Genomic DNA, 16,279 nt, shown 5'->3' with positions numbered 1-16,279 from the left:
GGAATTGAGCAGAAATTGGTCATAGCTACCAGGAGAAATTATCAACTTGTCAAAGAATTATCAGATCAGTGTAACTGAATCAAATGGATTCAACGAGTTATGTGTTACATTTCTCCTTCAAAAGAAATATGGATGAGTGGTCTCCAAAATATGGGTTATTTTAATTTTACAAAGGAGTAATTTGTGCCAGCTGATAACTCACTTTCAAAATACCAAACTGTGTTATGTTATCAAACTAAGAATAATGGTGATAATTATAATGAAGATAATCTCTATGAACCACTAAAAATAATTCTGCTTTGTATGTTTTATCCTCATTTGATTTTCAGAACAATCTTATCAGGAAGATATTATGGTTATCACCAAAGATGGATGATGAAATTGGAGCTCACAGAAGCTGAGCCACTTACGACAGTCACACAGCTAGTGTGTGGTAGAACAGCCTTAGCCCCAAGCCCAGAGCAAAGACCTTAAAGACAAATGATTTAGACACAAAGCTGGGTAGAATGGAGTGATAGAAAACTGCAGAAATGGATAAAAGAAGGATAAGCAAACTACATGTAAACATGTGTCGTTGAAGAGAAGTATGAAAGGAGATAGGACATAGCTAAAGATGGATAGTTAGTCAAAGGAATCTGTTTGTTTGTAAAAAATCAAGACATGAACATTTTTATTGGGCAAGGAAGCCAAATACATGCAATGGAGCGTAAAAACTTTATTCTATAAAGCAGGATTCTTTATGAGGCACGAAATGAGGGATCAAGGCATAGAAATCGCTATCTCGGGCAGTGCCTGTGGCTCAAGGAGTAGGGCGACGGTCCCATATGCCAGAGGTGGCGGGTTCAAACCCAGCCCTGGCCAAAATTAAAAAAAAAAAAAAAGAAAGAAATCGCTATCTCCTCTTTGTGACAGGAGATGAGGGGAAGAATGAAAGCTAGTTGGAGAGGAGGAATGATGCTCAGGTCAGGGAAAAAGGGGAGAAAGAGAAGTTGCACAACACTGACAACACTCATGACCCACAGCTCCTACCATCAGTGACCCACACGATGGACGGCATCAGAGGAGAGTGGCAGGGGGGACTAGGAACTCAAGCTGACTGTGGACATCTGGAATGGCAAAGGAAGTAAAAAGACTGCTTGACTGTCCAGTTCCACTGAGGATCTGGCTTATGCTGTGAATTACTTATCTGTAATAGCACTAATCCTCAGAATTGTGTTAGGTTCTGTTACAAAGAATACTTTGCCTGTGTTGCCATCACTGTGCTGCTTAAGGTGGAACTGGTAGCACAGGTACAGAAGGGGTACAGTCAGCACAAAGACTCATCCGGGACCAACAGACTGGGAAGGTCAATGTGAAGACAGGTCTCGGCATGAGAAAGGACAGTTCTGACAATGTAGCCAGGAGGCCAGATGACAGGCCTCAGGCTGGTTTTGGAAAGAAGTTAAGCCAAGAAGGAGCTGACAAGATCATCTAAACGGAAGCTAAGCTGAGTGACAGAGAGAAAAAAGGTAGAAGGTGCAGGGCAGTGTGGTAGTGGTGGGAGGAAAGTGGTTTGAGTCAGGAAGTGGACTTCTGGACAGCTGCAGAGTGACTCAGGTCTGAATGGCTGAGTATAAGACAGGGCTTTAGGCCACAAAAATGGACATGGAAGGGACTGCAGACAAAGGAAATAAGGCACAGAGTAGAAGAGAGAACCCAAGGACACCAGGGTGGATGAACCTAATATACTATCCATGTTACCGTCTCTAAATCAGTAGAGGCTACCAAGGACAATACCACACTACATTTCTAAAATTACCTGAAAAAGATATGTTGCTCCACACACTGCTTCCAGAACCTTTTGGCTGCCTGGGGACTTGGCATTTGAAATGTAATGGTGCCATCAAATTTGTTCTTCTGGAATAAATACACAAAATCTATCAGCATATTCCCTTAAAAGGCAATGAGAAGCTACTGAGAAACATGGATTTAGATGGCTCTATAAAAAGTCTTTCTTCTTGAAAAAGGTAAATATTGTATATCTAATGTACTCATACAAAATGGACTTTTCAGAGATTGATACACCATTTTCTATGAAAATCAAGTAGAAGTTATTCAACATCAACCAACCGACCAACTTCAGTGTCCACTAAATTCCTTTTATTGCATTCCTATTCATCTCCACCACTGAATTAATTTAACAACAAAAACCTATTGTTCCTTCCTACTGTGTGCTAAGATTTGTGACTTTTTCTGTGCATGTCTCTGTGTGTGTTTTTTTAGTAGCAAAAATATGCATATGCAGGCTGATCTTCAAAAAGACTGTCTTTTTTATAATGGAATAGAGAATAGTTCATTTTCTTAAAATTTTAGTGGGAAAGAATTTATTTAGCTCTAGGCTGTAAAGTAGCAAAGTGACGCAAGCGATTAGATATGCCAACGGTGATGAACGATTGCTTACCTCTTCGAGCCTCAGTCTCAGTAAAAACTCACTGCCCTTACAGGAGACCTTTGCGATGTTACCCCAGTCAAAGCGACAGAACGTCAGCTCTTCTTTATAGATGAACACGCCATTGCCAGACACACCCAGCTTGATGTTCTGCAAAGAATAACCGAATTAACCATAATTATAGCTGTCAAAGTTATATAATCAAGAAGCTAAAGAGCTCTCTCAAAGAAAGAATGGCAACTTAATGCTTTTGTATTTAAATTACAGTAATAGTACACACATTAATAGAAACTGTAAGACATAGGCACATCTGAAATCTATTTATCTTAAGAACTCAGCTTTGATTTGCCAAACAGTTATTGCAACATGAATATAGGACTCAATATTCTTTCTGTTTGTTCATTTTTTGTTTTGAGACAGAGTCCCCTGGTGTCAGAGTTTATAGCAACCTCAAACTCTTCGGCGCAAGCAATGATCTTGCCTCAGCTTCCCAACTAGCTGGGACTACAGGCGTCCACCAGGAGACCTGGCCATTTTTAGAGACAGGGTCTTACTCTTCCTCTGGCTGGCCTTGAACCCATGAGCTCAGGCAATCCACCCACCTCAGCCTCCCAGAGTGCTAAGGTTAGAGGCATGAGACACCACGCCTGGCCCTAGGACACAATATTCTTCAAAAGCCATAAGACATATGTTCTCCAGCTCTGAACAATAACAAGGAAGAAAGGAAACAACTGTATCAACTATCCTGAAGGTAAAGAAAATAAAATACGCTTTCCGGAAGGCTATTCAAGGCATTAGGAATGATCTGTTGGTCCACCCTAAGATGCACTCTACCATCTTATTTGAGGCCAATTTAATTCAGATAAATCACCCTGAAGTATTTATTTATTCAGATAAATAAATTATGTGAATTTTATTTAATTCAGATAAAGCTGTTGAAATGATGTCAGTAGTTCACAAAGCACAAATCCACCGCAGAAAATTGCACTCAAATCTCTGAAATCTTTCAAGAACTTTTTCAATAAGTCAGAGTGCTGACATTTACTTCTCATCAAGCATTCCTTTGACTGGCATACTTTAAAAGACTATTATTGAAGCTCTTCGTAGTTTTCTTTCCCCCAGAGCTTTCATTTAAAATAGATGATAATTGAGAATAACAAAGAGCCTAAAGAGCTTTTAGAAAACTAAATCAATGGACAGCCAAAGTGACTAATTGACTCCTCACATTTCAAGTAGTGCTAAGGGTCTAAGATGCACAATCTATAAAGTATACAAATCCCCATGGTCTTTAGGGGAGAACTGGATCTCATCCATGACATATAAAATCCCAATCTTAGGTGCACATCTGGAAGTAAAACTCAATAGAAACCCAGTAGATAGGAGGTGGGAAGATGGGTTAGGTGAGTTCACATTTAACTGGTATAATGCCCCTTTTTGAGATGCAGAACAGTTTTAACTTTGACTGAAGTGATCAAAAGCATATTAGGGGTAAATCATGTCTACCTCTATACTATTCCCAAACTGAAAAAAGAAATATCATGTCTACCCATTTAGTATTCCCAAACTAAAAAAAGAAATATAAAATTAAAGAATACTACCTAAAAGTATCCACATTCTTAAAAGTCAATAATAGGAAACAAGCTGTCAGAAAATCATGCTGAAACAAACACCATCTTCAGTCTACATGTCACTTCATAAAGCATAATATCTTGACTACCTTTACTAAGAAAAATTCAACAGAATTTACATGTCTAGAAAATACAAGGACAGGTCGAGGAAGTTAATGCCAATTGCTTTCTCTGCTGTGATACTTGAATAATTCATACAAACAAAACTATATTAGATCAACCCAAGCATGTTTTTAAAAATCTAGTCTATTATTTTACTCACCCTGTGCTTGCAGCCACAACTCTCTCTAGGAATAGAATAAAAAGGTGGAGTGAATCAGGTGCATGTGCCCAAGTAACTTTGCCAAAACCATCCCTGCCCACGTCCACAGGGAGCAAGGTGGAAGATTGCTCACGGTGTCATGTTCTCACCACAAGAGAGGAAGCAACCCAAGTGGAAACACTGCACAAGACATCTCCAGTCCAAAGGAATCTTTGGACAGGACAAGAAAGCCATTTTATCTGACTTAAAAATAAGGGCAATGCAGATTCAAGTAAATTGGTTGATTTTGGTATTGCTCTACAGCATGGTTTTAGGATTATTAACATTTGTGTGAATAGAAATTCAAGATAAGTGCCAGGGAGTAAAAGGGGAAAAGCATGTCTTAACCCCTCACATGTGAGTTCTGCCACCGGGCAGCAAAGGCAGAAAAGGAAAGTCTAAAAAGAAACACCTGCTCTGCCTTGCTCACCACCTCAGGACGCTGCCCCATGTGGATAACAGCGGGTCCCTTGATGGCTGGCTGCCAAATGTGTTTGGAAATTGCTCACAAGACATCATGGAGAAAAATGGAGGGGAGGTCAGAGTATTTTACACTCAGATTCCCTCCCTGCATGGTGGCATCACGCTGCCTGTGTTCCTCTGAAACTGGCTCCTGTCAAGACAACCATCTCCACACATCTGCCTTCTGGGTTCAGGTATGCAGTCTGCTCTGCCACCTTCAGACCTGGGGAGGTCAAAAGGGATGCTGTCACAGCCCGGGGGACCACAGACGGTGGTTTGTGCTGCTTTGTGGTTTGCTTTCACCTGTGTTAAGAGTCCTTTTATTCCAGATTCTTCTAATTATCCTAACATGAATGCACCAGTAAGAACTCCTCTAACATTGTATATTTTTTCTTCCATTCTTGAGATACTCTGCTAGAAAGAAAAAGTATCCAATGTACTCAGTACTATTACAAAGCCAATATATAACTAACCACACGTTCACACAAAAGATAAAACACAACTGTAGCCCACGATGAAGAAGGGGAGTGGGGAACAGTGAGGCTAGTGGAGGGAGGGTAATCACTGGGACCTCACCTATGATGCATATTACAAGGGTACATGTCAAATGTATTAAAAGTAGAGTAACAATGTCTTAACATAATAAGTAAGTGAGGTGAAGGCTATGTTAACCTCACATATGCTTGATGTAAGCATTCCAAATTGTATACAAAATTAGCACTTTGTATCCCAAAATGTATTCATGTACACTGTTATGATTTAATAAAACAATTGTTAAGAGGAAAAAAATATACTGTACAAATTGCCCTAGCTGAGAAGGGCAGATTAAAAAAGAACTCCTTTAACAGCAATAAATAAATAAATCTGAACTCAAGACAATAAAAAAGGATCAAATAGAAAAAGGAACAAAACTATAAAGTACATAAAAACTTCTTTTCAATTGCTATAGAGAGTCTGTTCAATAAGCCACAAACATCTTACTCATCAAATATTATCTAACAAATCAAATAGCTAACAAACACAATGGTGATTACTTTGAGTTTTTTAGTCTTCTGCTCTTAACTACAAAGCAAACACTGATATTATAACAGGGCCTATAACTTTTTAGCTTTCTTTCTAAGATATCACATTTAAAAACAAAATCTTGACGCTTTGTGACATTGTAATCTAAGAACTGGCTTCTCATGATCACGAGATGCAAGATTTGCTTGTGGCAAGCATAGTAGGGTTTAGAGGAGAAATGTGCTTGGGAGGTCTTTTGGGACCCATGAGTCATAGAAAGGAAATCTGTTTCAGTGGAAGCTTTCCTAGAGATTTCCTAAATCATGCAACCTGGGCTGCTAAACTGCACGTAGGTTTTGACAGAGTCCTTTCAAAGCTCACAACTGTGGGTTCCCTCAGTACATTCCACTGACTGTGGACACATTTCTCAAAACCAAATCCATCTTTCACCTGGGCTCCCATTCTCTTCCTTGACTCTCCCCACTATGTAATTACTTAAGCTAGAATCAGGAAATAGGTGACATTTGTCACTAGTAATAACCATAGTATGCATTTACAGATTTCATTTTCATTTCTTGATGAAGAGGGTTCACCTGTTCATAACTCTTATTATATCAAAGTGACTGTCACTAGAATATCTGTGTATCTATGCTCACAAAAATAGGTATATTATCGCCTAGTTTATTGTATGAAATGGCCTATGAAGTATTCTGTCATGTTTTTATGTTTCTCAATTCAAACTCCTTTTAAATATACAAATAAATATGTTTTCAATTTTTGTAATTATTTTTTCAGAAATTTGATCTTTAGGATTTTATTTTTCAGGAGTATGGCATTCAAAATCGTATCTTCTAGATCATGACCGGTGCTCCACCATTATTTTTGAATCCCTGATTTATTACCTCTCACATGAGACTGAGGTTCCTTCATCATGTGAGCCTGGGCCAGTGTACTTGAGATTTCACAAAATCCAAAACAGACCTATAGGAACGAGCCCAAGGCTAGGGCTCCTTCACAGCCCAGAAGCTTTTGGAAGCAGTCAGAACTGTGCCACCTCAGCCCTGTTAGGTTTACTAAGATCTGCTCCCTCTCCTAATACAAATGTGGAAGAGGGAACGGGGGCAGACACAGCACTTCTGCTAGCAGAAGCTGGGACTCAGTATAAACCAGGATAAGAGGTAAAAAAGGCTGCCAAGTTGTGCTTAGAATAACTACCCATGAAAAGGTATTCATTAAAAAGACTACTGAAAAGAAGAAGTAGGGGGAGAATAAATGATTCCTCCCATTACCAAAACCCCATGATTAACCGAAGAAATATTGGAAATCCTCAAGGGAAGGCCAACAGTCTTTTTCCAATAGTGAACTAGGCCATCCTTTCGTTATTTCCTTCTTTCCTCCCTCCCCCCCCTTCCTTCGCCTCCCTCTCTCCCTCCTTCCCTCCCTTCCTCCCTTCCTTCCTTTCTCTCTCTCTTCTTTTTTATGAATCTAGGCCATTCTAAAGCTAGAGCCCTGGGAAAACTTCAGTGAACACACTGGAGTGAAGTTACTTTCCATGACAATGACAGTACCTTGGCCTCATGCAGATGAACCCCATACATGGGCAGTCCCCTGGCGTGCTCTATGAACTGATAATCAGCTTCTGCTGAAGCTATGCCACTGAGAATAAAAAGAAACAATATTACGGTTGCTTTGAATACGTGCAAAAAAGAAGTGTTTAAAACAGAGCCAGGGGTGGCTAAGATTATATAGTTTGGAGTAGAGGATGTAACCCCAGGAAAGTTGGCAGAAGACCAGGAAATGGGAAAACAGACTCAACTCTCAACTCTAGCATTTTTCTCTTAAGATCATCGCATCTAGAGCAGCACCTGTGGCTTAGTGAGAAGGGCGCCGAACCCATATACCCAGGGTGGTGGGTTTGAACCCGGCCCCGACCAAACTGCAACAAAAAATAGCCAGACATTTTGGTGGGTGCCTGTAGTCCCTGCTACTCGGGAGGCTGAGGCAGGAGAATAGCCTAAGCCCTAAAGCTTTAGGTTGCTGTGAGCTGTGACACCATGGAACTCTACCAAAGGTGACAGAGTAAGACACAATCTGTGAAAAAAAAAAATGTAAATAAAAAGGATCCTCTCATCTTAACGTGCTAACAGCAATGAGTCACATACCTCCACCCTTATGATTTGTATGTTAAGAGAGTTGATTTTTATTATTTCTACTGGTGAAGAAAGCCACAGAATTAATGGGTATAAGTTAATAGAGAATTTTTTTAAGTGACTTCATTTCTATGATATAGAGAAATTCTTACTCCCTACTTTTATGTTGTTAGGACTGACCATAATGAACACTGAAATGACTTGCATTTCATTTTATACCTATGATAGATAATAACATTCTGTCCACACTAGAAATATTTCTATTCTTAACCCTAACTCAACAAATTTTAAGCTCCTAGAGAACAAGTCCATGTCCCATTAATCTTATATTCCCCAAGGCATTTCAGTACCTGATAATTCATATGAGAACTACACAATAAAGGCCTGTTGATCGCAACTTAAACCACAGTAACATTTTCAGAGTGAAATGTTGTATTTATTTTTTAAAGAAAAGTCAAAAAATGTGGCCTGTTTTCTAATATGTGAAAGTTTCTTGCAGAACATTTACAAAGTATTTTATAAAACTACATTTTCTTTCTTTCTTTCTCTTTCTCTCTCTCTCTCTCTTTCTTTCTTTTCTTTTTTCTTTCTTTTCGCCTGTTTCCTAATATGTGAAAGTTTCTTGCAGAACGTTTACAAAGTATTTTATAAATCTACAATTTTCTTTCTTTCTGTCTTTTTCTTTTTTTTTTTTATTGCAGTTTTTGGGTGGGGCTGGGCTTGAACCCATCGATTCTGGCTTATGGGGCCAGCACCCTACTCCTTTGAGCCTGAGGCGCTGTCCTATAAATCTACAATTTTAAATAACAGAACGAATTATAATTGTGCAGCTAGCTTTTAAAAACTTGTGTAAAAACCCATTCTCTTTTCACACAGATAGAAACATTCCCAAAGTATATGGTATTGAATTACTAATGTAATTTTAGTAATCTTTAGCTAAGCCAAAGGGGTCATCTTATGTGCATAAAGTAACTATCTGCTTATTGGTAGGTTCCTTCAGATTTTTTTTTTTTTTTGAGATGGAGTCTCACTCTATTGCCCTAGCTAGAGTGCCATGGTGTTATCACAGCACACTGCAACCTCCAAATCCTGGGCTAAGTGAACCTCCTGCCTCAGTCTTCTAAGTACATGGAACTACAGTGTGAGCAATGACATATTGATAGTTTTTCTGTTTCTAGTAGTTTTTCTGTTTCTTGCTCTCGCTTAGGCTGGTTTGGGATGCCTCAGCTCAAACAGTCCTTCCATTGGCCTCCCAGTGTGCTGGGATGACAGTGTGAGCCGCCACACCTAGCCCCACCTCCACATTTCTGTTGCTATTTTCCTGCATCCATCACCACCTACACTTCTAATTCAAATCTCAATACCTTGTCCTTTCTTTTTTATTTACAAATCTCAATGCTTTGTTATCTCCCTGGCATTTTACCATAGTAAAAAAAAACCATTAAAAGGCAGAAGAAATAGAAATGCCAAACATGTATGTGTATATGTTTGTTTCCAGTGTGTATAGGTTAAAGGAAGAGGAGGTGTCCTAGGGAAAGGTGTATTTATCCAGTAAATGAAGCGTTTGAACATGAGCATAGGGCCTCATATTACAGTCACAAAACCAATGACAGGAGATCGCAGGGGGTTCACGTTGGCTTGATCAGAGCTAGGTTATTCAAAAAGAAAACTGGATAATCCCCCAAACTGTGCTCAAATGTCTACAAAGTGTTACAAGAGACACTATTTAAATCTACCATGACCAGTCTCCCTCCAGGAAGCACGACAACGTACATATGTGCTTTGTAGAAATTCAACACCAAGTCCTCCATCTTCTTGGTATCAATGGACCCAAAATAATAATCATTATGTGGCTTGATTTTGTTGAGGACCTCATCATCCACATAGTTTCCACGTTCCGCTTGGATGGTGTACGATTCCAGGAGGGCACGAGTCACAGGGGGGCAGGGCAGGCGCCCAGAAACAATGTCTGCCCGGATCTGGAGGCATAGGAGGTATCTGTGAGGAGCAGAGGGAAAAAAGGGGAGAATAATTAGTTAAGACTGCAGCACTTCTATTCCTTCAATGCTGATGTCCCTTTGGAAAGAAATATACAACATAGACCCCCTTCATATCCATAGAAAAAAAGGGTATTCTCTATGAAGAAGCCTCCTCTCACTCCTTGGGCTTCTAAACTTTGGTTTATTTACAGAAACTAGTTTCAAAGGCTAATGAATAGAATGGTAATGTTATTTATTTGATTTTCTTTCTTTTGATATAGAGTCCACCCTGTGTTGCCCTTGGTAGAGTGCCGTGAAATCACAGCTCACAGCTCACAGGTCTTGGGCTTAAGTGATTCTCTTGCCTCAGCCTCCCAAGTAGCTGGGATTACAGGCACTCGCCACAATTCCTGGCCTTTTCCTGTTGTTGTTGTTGTTGCAGTTGTTATTGTTTAGGTTTCCTGGGGTGGGTTCAATCCTGGCACACTGGGTGTACGTGGCCGGCACTGTAACTAACCACTGTACTACAGGCGCGGAGCCTAGAATGGAAATTCTTAACTGCTGTTCTGGTCATAGTCGATGATTACTGTTAGAATAAAGTAAAAATGCCAATCACATCAACTGTCTTCTTGGATTTAAAATGTTAACAAAAATTAGAATGCCACTCTAAAGTTCTGAAGATTAATGAAATTTTAAAAATAATGAGAGTCTTAATCATTGGCTAGAAGAACCTAAGGTTACCCTTCTTTATCATCTCTACCTCATTCATGTTACTTTCTCTTTTTCCTAAAAGAACTTTAACAAGTTTCTTGCCTCCTTTCCTTAACAATACAGGAAGGAGCCTATCCATTAAGGCTACAAGACTGTTTCTCCATAGCCCCTGCATTTACACCAAAAGTTACCATTCAAATTCTCAGAAACAGTAAATATTCTCTTCTTACTAAACAGAGTCCTTTATTTTTGCAATTGCAGTGGAGTGTGTTTTAATGGGGCACACAATCTTAGGAGATGGAATTGAAATAGCTACTGACTCTACAAGGGAAAGCCTACTTAGTTTGGTGGTTTGGGTGAGATCAGGGAACAAAAAAAAAAAATTACCAGTTTAAATGCCTTTTAAAAATAGTTTCAGTTTTCTATCTTTATATCGCGTTTGTTACATGAGACTAGTGCACAGACCCACGAACTCTAAAGTAAAAATCACCAGTATTAAAGTTTCAAAGATTAAACATCAGTGACTTTTTAAAAGACCACAAAGAAAACAAAGTTGCTTCATTATATCATTTTTTTATGTTTCCATTTCTCAAATGGAAATCAAAAAGCTAAAGGGAGTAAACTTATTTTGAAATTGACAACATTTCAAACTAATTGGGATTACTCAATTCTAAGGAAACTTCTAAAACTTTCCTTAATAAAAAACTGTTAGGTTTCAACCCTGAAATTACTACTATTCTCCCAGAAATAAATAAATGCCATACGGAAAGATTAATTTTCAAATGCAAATATAAAGTACCTGGAAATACTCTCAGTCATCTGAGAAGCACAAGATGGATAAAATTTTACATTAAATGTAAAAAGCCAGGAGCGATCTGCAATAATTAAATATCATGATTATTTAAACAATCAATAGAATGATTTTTTTTTTTTCATGTAGAGACAAAGATTCACTTTATTGCCCTCAGTAGAGTGCCATGGCATCACACGGCTCACAACAACCTCTAACTCTTGGGCTTACGCAATTCTTTTCCCTCAGCCTCCCAAGTAGCACGGTATACAGGCGCCCACCACAATGCCCGGAAATTTTTCTGCTGCAGTTTGGCCAGGGCTGGGTTTGAAAACACCACCCTCTGTATATGGGGCCGGTGCCCTGACCACTGAGGCACAGGTACCACTCAGAAGGACAGTTTTGATAAAACTTTAAGGTCAATGTTTAAATGGTACAGATCAATCTCACTGCAGATCCGTGTGCAGAATTTTATTTTATTATTTTAAAAATTAACACAATTTACCAAACTAAAAGAAAATAAAAAATAAATTAGAAATCAATTACACAAATAACCCATCATTAACATGAATAGGTTCACTTCCTTAGAAACATTTATTTCTACTTTCATAAATGTTTACGTGGTGATCCATTATGCAAACATTTTAATATGACCTCCAAGTACTAGCTTAGAGATACGATTTCTTTTAATCACAGGCTTTTCAGTTGCTAAATATTCTCTGCCATTTGTTAAAAAATAAAAATTAAAAAAAAGCATTTCAAGATTTCTACTTTGTTGGTGGAAGGGAGTAATACTACTCATTGCATTACTAGTAGGATGCAGTATTTGAATAAAGTGTGAAAGGGATACCAGAAAAGGGAAGGTTTGGTAAAACTTCACAATACTTAAAGACAACAAAATTGTTCCCCAGGCTTTATACAAGAAGCATAAGTACCCTCAAATAACTTCAAGTTTTCTGTGTTGTGATCTAAAGGATAATCATTCATATCATAACTGACTTCTTAAAAATAAATCTTACCATTTATGCATTAAAACTTAATGTTGTGATGTGTCTCATTTTGAATGCTCAAAATAATAAAACTATAGGGAAAGGGGCAGGTGTTACTTTTCTAAGGGGATTCAAATCACTCCATTAGACTGAATTTAGAGTTCTGCTCGAAGTTCACAGGATTTTTAAATAAAAACAAGGCTGTGCATATACACCTTAAAAGATCTTGCCAGATCTCTAATTTCTTGACTTGAAGTTTCTTTAGTCCCATCTTCTTCTTCAATGTGTCATTTTATCTTTTTCTCCTCACCAGCACACTCCCTTTCCTCTAACTCAATAGTCCACAAATAGTTATTGACTGGCTACTGTGGACATAAATGCACTTTTGCTGTATTTGGGGCACTACGTCACTGTTCTACTAATAATATCAATCCTATGTCAGAGTTCACGTTTACTTTACACATATAAAAATAGGATACTGGGATACAGGATTTTTCTAAGTATTGTTAAATATTATGTCTCTTGCCTTGCAGCACTTTGGTGACAGCATCAAGCATCCAAGCACTGTGTATGAAAACATACGTTTTGGAGGTGACTGTCACTCCAGAGTAAAGCAATATCCTCACAGGATTATCGTTTCATAATGGTTAATTTTTGATTTTTTTCTAGGTATTAACACAGCACTTGAGTGCCTGGCTATGACTACAGGAATAAATTTCTAATAGAATGCCTATGTTTTCTAAAAGGTAATGAAATGTATCCATAACACTAGTCTTTTTCTAAAGGGACAAATACAAATTGTATATATTTCTGGTTCATAATACTATGTTGTAAAGTATGAATACATTCTGGGATGGCTAAATCAAGCAAATTAACATAGTTGTTATACCTCAGATATATTTTTGTGTTGAGAACACTCAAAATCTACTCCTAATCATTTTCAAGTTAAATTTTCATTTCATTTTATATTGCCACATCATCATTTTTACCCGGCTATATAGCAACAGACCTTCTAGCTATAAACAGTTTATATATTAATCATATGCAAGCATTCAACAGATGGAGTCTTTTCAGGTAACTTTTAGAAAACAAAGGTTTTAAAGACAAATTTTCAACAAGAACAATGAGGTTGATATTTGTCACAAATAACTCAAAAATTAACGTTTACCTTTGCTAATTATATTTTGACTGAAAGCTACAATGAAATCTTGGCAGAGATGAGGCTTAGAGAACTCATCTGGTGAGAGTGGACATTTGAAGGCACTCAGAGATTCTATGGGTACATGGGAAGAAAGGGGTAAGCAGGCCAAACTATAAACCCAGATTCAAAGAGTAAAAACAGTGGCCCTTGATTGTGGAACTAAGGAGAAGTAAAGACAGTGAAGGTATCAGAGCCCTGGAAAGATGCTCGAGTCCTCACTCTTCCAGAACATCTGCAACCAGTGTTCTTTTACTACTCTGGATCCACAGATATGCTGACTAAACTAATTAGACACTTCCAAATCAAAGCCACACCCATGGTATATGTCTACTAAGAATCAAATCTACAAAAATCATCACAAGATCGCATGTCTTCTTGCATGAGAAGACCATTTTCTCATTCTTTCCCAGAAAAACAAAGTCAGACACTGTGAGGGAACATTTAGGAATGTGAGTCTAGAACTTCCTAAAAAATAGAAGACCCTAAGCCAAGTTCAAAATAGTCACAATTCTACAAAAATATCATTAGCATTATTAACTCCTAAGATGGTATTACATGCAAAACAGAACTGATTAGTCTAGCACTATATTATTATCCCAGCTTATATTCCTATAAATGTTACAGATAATAAAGGGATGAATAGATGTAATGATTAACTTAACAACCCCAAAATATGATTTAAATACTCACTTCGCATTTGTGTTTTTATCTTTCTTGTGGGATCAAGCCATATCTGCAGGAGGACAGAAAAGGTTAATGAACCCAGAAGAAAAACTCCACAGTCACAAATAGAACTATTTACGATTCACCTACTTGTTAAAGTGTAAGCACAATTTCATAAAGTCCTATTCCAAGCAGCTTTCCTCTGTTAGCTTTTCACTAGGCTAAGTAGTGACTTGGTTTTCAGTGCATGTGTTTACGTGTGTTGAGTTTCTGTGTGCTTTAATTAAACACTAAATGCTTCTAAGGTGACTCTTATGGCCTCGTTCTCTTGGATCTGAAATGGACCTACACTTCAGATCTGAGGATGCAACAGTCTTGGTTAACCAAGTCTTCTGACATTTCCCTACAACATTTTAATACACGTTCTCAGAGAAAAAGTGTTCCAAATGAGGCTTGATCCTCTCATGACAGAAAAATCTGGGAAAAGAGCGCTAGACAATGTATCCTAATAGCATATGTCTACTCATAGGATACGAGCAGTGTTAGAAAGAAGCTCAGAATATATGGTTAAAATGTCCACAGAGAGTGGGATTGGTCAAACTCATGCCTAAGTCACTATGAATCCGGGCAGTCCCCTAATTACAGATATCTGATTTGCATAAAGCTTGCACTTATGAATGGAGGCTATTACAGTAGGCCCCGAAGTTACAAACATCTCACTAACCTACAACTCATACTTAGAAATGGAGGCTATCACAGGTAATGGATAAATGTATCTGTTCTATCTTACATACAGATTCAACTTACAAACAAAACTATACAACCTACCTCCTTCATAACCTGTATATTTGAACACTTGTGGGAACACAAACCACATGGGCTTATTAGGACCCCATAACTCTCTTGACTTTTGTAACAGTTCAAACTCTCTCATACCTATTTTATCCCCTTCATCAATATTTCCCTAACTTTCAAGTGCATATGAATGAATCAACTGAACATCTAGTAAAAAGTGCAGCCTGGAGTTTATCTAACAAGTTTTTACATTGTGCTAACACTGCTGCTCCTGGGACTACCTTTTGAGTAGGACAGCCCAAAATTTCTTTTGACATAGAAATGATTGCTTTTTCCCAAAGCAAAATGTACACAGACAGTTTTCAAGTCTTATTGGCTTATCAGCCTACACTGAGTTGTCAAGTCAGCACCCTACAGAAAGCCCTAGCAGGGAACTGATTCCACATACTGCTCCCCATCCAAATACTGCTCCCCATAATAATAAGCAGCTCTAAAAATGAACAGCAAGACCCAGCTGCCCCCCACACTGATTCACAACTACAAATCCCCACCCTACCGTATTGTCTTCAGTATCAAACCTAATCTCTCTTGTACATTTCAAATTTCCAGGGCAGTGATTCCTATACCTATCCCTGCGTCCTAAATTTTTTTTTTTTTTTACTTTGATGACAGCAATTTATTTTCTCACAGTCTTGGAGGATGGGAAATCCAAGATCAATCACTATTGTTGAAACTGCAAGGGTTTGAAACAAAGTAACTCTGATTAAATCAAGCTAGTAGAATAGTAATACATCTCTGTGGGAAATAAAACAGAATGTTATACAAATCTATCCAGGAAGAAAAAGCATTCTTTGCCTACGTTACTTTAGGATTGGATTGTGTCCACAACAAACAGGAAGACCTTTTCAAAATTTTATGGAACAAAAGTTAAAAAATCAAATTAGATTATATATGAATAATTTAATTCACTTCCAAATATATTTGAACAATGATTTCCTGAAACCTGATTTTCTCAGAAAGGACATCTCAGTTTTTATTCCCCGGAAGTTTTCAGTTAAAGCCTAGACAGAAAGTGTGTGCCTAATGTTTGTGTATTTTCATCTGACATTTTTCTAAGAGGAACTATGATGTATTAGGAATTATAAATTATTATTTAGCATTAGCATATTTATGACCAAGA

Source organism: Nycticebus coucang, unplaced genomic scaffold (genome assembly GCF_027406575.1).
Source record: "Nycticebus coucang isolate mNycCou1 unplaced genomic scaffold, mNycCou1.pri scaffold_43, whole genome shotgun sequence".
NCBI lineage: Eukaryota > Metazoa > Chordata > Mammalia > Primates > Lorisidae > Nycticebus > Nycticebus coucang.
Note: the sequence above shows the minus strand (reverse complement) of the source record.